A 5671-nucleotide genomic window follows, 5' to 3' on the forward strand; every position below is an offset into this window, starting at 1 on the left:
GGGGAAGCAGCAAGGCCTACAGATGAACTTTTTCCCCTGATGTATTCTTAGGCAGAGCAAAGGCAGATGCCAGGCTGGCCAGTCATGTGTTCTTGGCCTAGCGTCCAGCAGTGTCTGGGAAGAGATTGGCTACAAAAAGGTGACTACTTTGTATCTGCTTCTTGGGCTTCTGCATATTTACTTGTGTATGTTTTTGTTGTTACAGTGGTCATGGTGGTGCACTTCAGTGAATTGTCCCTCTCTCCCTTCTTCCCTCCTTGCCTTGCCTTCTCTTTTTCTTTTTCTTTTTCTTTTCTTTTTTTTTTTTCTTTTTGGTTTTTCGAGACAGGGTTTCTCTGTGGCTTTGGAGGCTGTCCTGGAACTAGCTCTTGTAGACCAGGCTGGTCTCGAACTCACAGAGATCCTCCTGCCTCTGCCTCTGCCTCCCGAGTGCTGGGATTAAAGGGGTGCGGCACCAACGCCCGGCTCGCCTTCTCTTTTTCTATGCACAGAATGGAACATAGAGCTTCATACATGTTAGGCAAGTCTTTTACCACAGATGTCCATCCCCAGCTCTTACAATACATTATCAACTAGAGTCTCCACACTGTACCTTCTGTCGTTATTTAAAACTTTTAATTTATGTATATGTGTGTGTGAGCCACATGTTTACAAGTGCCCTTGGAGACCAAAAGGGGGTGATGGGTTCTGGAGCTGGAGTTATATATAAAAGGTTGTTAGCCACCTACTGTCGGTGCTGGAAACTGAACTCCAGTCCTCTGGAAGAGCAGCCAACACTCTTACCTACTGAGCTATCCTTCTGGAACTGTTTTCACTTTAAATTTTGTCTGCTTTTCCAGCTTCTGGTAAGTTCTTGGTATCTTTACGAATTCTTTTCTGTTTACAGGAATGAGTTGTTTTGAAACCAGGGATTGACTATGCACATGTTTGGAAATGCACGCTCCTAAACTGAGTTCTAGCTGTGTGACACGAGGGTGACTGTAGTCTGGACTCTGTGTACTAGGTGGGAACCCAGGCTCTGCAGTGAGACCAGCAAGAGCTGGAATTTGGGTTGTCCCTTAGTAGCTGGGTGAGTTTTGCATGTGTCTTAGCATTTCGGGTACCATTTCCTCCTCGGCAGAGTGCAGCTACTACTTGCATGACTGTTATGGAAACAATGTGATGATGTTAGAATGCAGCCTCTGAGCCTGGATGTGGTGGCGTGTTTCTTTAATCTCCTCACCTGGGCAGAGGCAGATGGATCTCCGTGAAGATATGGATCTAAGCTACATATAGAGTTCCAGGCCAGTCAAGACTACAAGAAGGAGACCTTGTCTAAAATCAATCTGTCAATCAATCCAGCCTCTGCTTAGACCTGCCTCCATCCACAGATACCAACAGGCACCCTACAGAGACTGTTAGTACCTGTTAACAGATATCCTAGGACTGAGATTTCTCACCTGGGAAATGAGTTAACATCAAGACAACATTGGCAACACATATCCTGTTCCCCTCCCCTTCCCTGTCTCCTGTCTGGGAATCAAAAAGCCTGACTCTTGATGTGAAACTTCAGAAAGCAGTAAGAACAGATCCGCACTTCAGTCCCATGGCCTCTGATTTCTTTCTTTGGAGAGTCCTCTATGTTCTCTCTTTGTCTGCCCATGGTGTTAATAACTTTTCTGATAAACTCCTTACCTCCTAGTACTGCATCTCAGTGTCCTGGTGAATCTCTCCCGTTAGAAACATTCCAGTAATGAGGATCAGATGTGATCATGGCCATGTAGGATTTAACACAGCTCCTGATGAGGATTCATGCATGAAAACTGTTGACAATGATGCTGGTGGCTTTTCCTGCCTTCCTTCTTCCTTCTCTGTCTCTCTCTGTCTCTTTCTCTCCTTCCTCTGGCCAGGAACCAGACTTGTGTCGTGGCAATAGGAATACTAAATCTTATCTTCCTTAATTTACATTTTCTTTCTTTAATTCTTTTTTAAAAGATGATTTTGTTCTTTGAGACATGGTTTCAAGTAACACAGGCTGATCTTGAACTCCTGATTCTCCTGTTGCCTGCTGAGATTAAAGGTGTACTCACCACATTCAATGTGATTTTAACATCAAGGAGCTTGTTATCCGGTAAGTCTGACTTATCTCCACTAATTCTTCCCAAAATTCCAAGCAATGGACATGTGATGTCTTACCAAAAGGATTCTAGAAGTGCTGAGACAAATAATCAGTGCATTCAGCCTGTGATGCTCACAGGCATTAACTCAATCCTCCCAGGGCCCGGTTATGCACTATGTACGGTCTTCACAATGCAGATTTCAATGCTCCCTAGTGGAAAGACAGACTCTCTAGAAGAAACATTCTTCAAGGGAGTGAAGTTACATTCACAGCCTAGAAGTATCTCATATCTATCCTTGCTTCATCAAATTGGCTTCTGCAAGGAAATCTACTTCCTGGCTCTGTGGTTCCTGGGAAAGTAAATTAACTGTATATAAATGTGGTTAGGTTATTGTGAATCGTCTTCCAGATTCTGGGCTTCCATGAAAAGTTAAGTTTCAAAACTTATAAAGATAGAAACCAGATGCAGCACTGATACCTGTCCCATGAAGAAGACTATCAGGCCTACACTCTGCATATTCATACACACAACTTGAACTGTGTGTGTGTGTGTGTGTGTGTGTGTGTGTGTGTGTGTGGTGTATATGTCTGTGATCACATGTACATGTACATACAGAGGCCAGATGTCAACACCAGGTATATTCCTCCAGCACTTTCAATTTATGTTTCCAGACACAGTCGTTCACTGAACGGGACACTCACTTATTTGGCTAAAATGGTTAGCCAGCAAGTCCCAGAGCTCCTCCTGTCTCCCCCTCCCAGGGCTGGGGTTGTAACTGTGCCCTATCATGACTGGTTTTGGGGGGGGGGGTTGTTGTGTTGTTTGTTTGCCACAGCCCCAGCTGTCCTGGAACTAGCTCTGTAAATCAGGTTGGTTTTGAACTCACAGAGACTCACTGGTCTCTGCCTCCTGAGTGCTGGGATTAGAGGCATGTGCCATCACTGCCCGGTGACGTTTTTTTCTCATGGATTCTGGGGCTCAAAGTCAGGTTCTCGTGATTATGTGGTAAGCACTTTATCCACTGAGCCATCTCCCTACTCACAATTTTTTTAAAGCTTTTAGAATTACACTTGTTATATGCATGTGTGGGGTGTGTGCTATAGTACATGTATGGAGGTTAGAAAACAACTTTCAGGAATCCATTCTCTCCTCCACCATGTAGGTCCCAAGGATAGAATGCAGGTGGTCAGCCAGGTGGTGGTGGCACATGCCTTTAATCCCAGCACTCGGGAGGCAGAGGCAGCTGGATCTTTGTGAGTTTGAGACCAGCCTGGTCTACAAGCACTAGTTCCAGGACAGCCTCCAAAGCCACAGAGAAACCCTGTCTGGAAAAACCAAAAAGAAAAAAAATGCAGGTGGTCAGGCTGAATCATCTTCCTATCCTCTCATTTTAAAAAAAGCTATTTATTTTTATTTGTGCTTGTATATATGTGCATGAGTATAGTATATATGTGTGTGTGCGTGTATGCACAGTATGTGTGTAGGCACATGGGCTTGTATGCACATAGAGAGAAGAGGAAATTGGGTGTAGTGATCCATCATTCTCTGCCTTACTCCCTTGAAACAGGGTTACTCTATGAACCTTCAGTTACATTGGTGACCAACAAGCCCCAGAAATTATATCTCCACCATCCCTGGCACAGAGGTTATATGAGCTCAAGTAGCCACCCTTGCTTTTTTTTTTTTTTTTTTTTTTTGGTTTTTCGAGACAGGGTTTCTCTGTGGCTTTGGAGGCTGTCCTGGAACTAGCTCTTGTAGACCAGGCTGGCCTCGAACTCACAGAGATCTGCCTGCCTCTGCCTCCCGAGTGCTGGGATTAAAGGCGTGCGCCACCAACGCCCGGCTCACACCTTGCTTTTTATGTGAGTGTTGTCATCCAAACCCAGGTCCCATGCTTGTGTAGCAGACACTCATTTTTACCCACTGAGACATTGAATCCCAGTCCATGAATCCCAGTTTTTTTAAGGTTTATCATCATCATCATCATTACTATATGTGTGCATGTGTGTGGGTGTGTACATGCATGTGGGTGTATATATACATTGGATCCCCTGGAGTTTCAGTTATGAGCCATCCATTGTGTGTTCTAGGAACCAAAACTCAGGTCCTGTGAAAGAGAAGCAAGTGCTTTTAACTACTGAGCCATCTCTCTAGCACTAGCCCAGATTTTTTTTTTCTCTGTATTGTTTTGAAGGCTATCCTGGAACCCACTCTGTAGACCAGGCTGGCCTCGAACTCACAGAGATCCATCTGCCTCTGCCTCCCGAGTGCTGGGATTAAAGGCGTGTGCCACCAACGCCCGGTGTTCCTAACCCAGATTTTTAAAAAGTAAGTCTTGTATGTCAGGCACCAGGCTAGGCACAAGAGAAACATTATTAAATCGAATGAAAGGGCTGAGCGGGACATAGTGGGGCATACCTGTAATCCTAACATTCAGAAACCAGACGGAGGGAGATTGCAATTCAAGGCTGGCCAGCTGGACTTGCTTGAGTTGAGTTCATCCGGGGCTGTACAGAGAGGCCTTGCCTCTAAACACCATAAACTAACCAGAGCAGGACTGGGCTGGAGAGATGGCTCAGCAGTTAGAAGAGGGACACTGACACAGACTAGGAAGTTTAGGGAGGCTTTTATGAGGAAGAACCCATTTGAAACTGGGCATGGTGGTGCACACCTCAATGTTAGCACTCCAGAGGCAGAGGCAGATAGGTGGATCCCTGTGTGTTCCAAGCCAGTGTTTATATAGTAAGTTCCAGGACAGCCAGGGCTACATAGTGAGACTTTGTCTTGGGAAAAAGAAGATTCAAACACACACACACACACACACACACACACACACACACACTTTACTGATATTTTTTTAAAAGATTTATTTATCTCATTTTATGTGTATGATTGTTTTGTCTGTGTGTATGTACCACTGCATGATGTCTGGTACCTTCAGAGGCCAGGAGAGGGCATCAGATACTCTGGAATTCAAATTACAGATGTTCGTGAGATGCCTTATGTATGCTAGGAATTGAACTCAGGTCCTCTGGAAGAGCAGCAAGTGCTCTTGACTGTTAAGGCATCTCTCCTGCCCCCAAAGCTGCATTATTAGAGACGACTAGTAGCTGGCTAGAGGAAAAAGAGGAACAGGAAATACAGAAAGAGCATAAAGACCCTCTGGTAGTAGGGGTTGGTGGTGCACACCTTTAATCCCAGCACTCAGGAGGCAGAAGCAGGTGGATCTCTGTGAGTTCAAGGCCAGCCTGGTATACAAAGCTACACAGAGAAACCCTGTGTGGAAAAAAAAAAGACCCTCTGGTAGGGAAGAGAGAAACATATATTACCTGTAACAATAAACATTGGCTGATAGAACAGATACTTATTTACCATTCTAGTGGTGGGACATGAGAGAATGGAGTCAATAAATGAGGTGGACTAACAATGTGCATTGAGGTTTTGTCTGGGTTTATGTCTGTATGAGGATGTCAGATCCCCTGGAACTGGAGTTAACAGACAGTTGTGAGCTGCCATGTAAGTGCTGGGAATTGAACCTGGGTCCTCTGGAAGGACTTTTAATCAGTCTTAGT

At 44.8% G+C, this 5671-nt stretch overlaps 1 long non-coding RNA gene across 1 annotated transcript; it reads left to right on the forward strand.

Moving 5' to 3' along the window:
- Window positions 1-1580, forward strand: LOC121141167. Its single transcript, XR_005878062.1, has 2 exons — window positions 1-139; window positions 887-1580. It is a non-coding gene; the product is annotated as an uncharacterized LOC121141167 (long non-coding RNA).
- The last annotated feature ends 4091 nt before the right edge of the window (window positions 1581-5671 follow it).

This window comes from Mesocricetus auratus, unplaced genomic scaffold (assembly GCF_017639785.1).
Source record: "Mesocricetus auratus isolate SY011 unplaced genomic scaffold, BCM_Maur_2.0 Super-Scaffold_100007, whole genome shotgun sequence".
Lineage (NCBI taxonomy): Eukaryota > Metazoa > Chordata > Mammalia > Rodentia > Cricetidae > Mesocricetus > Mesocricetus auratus.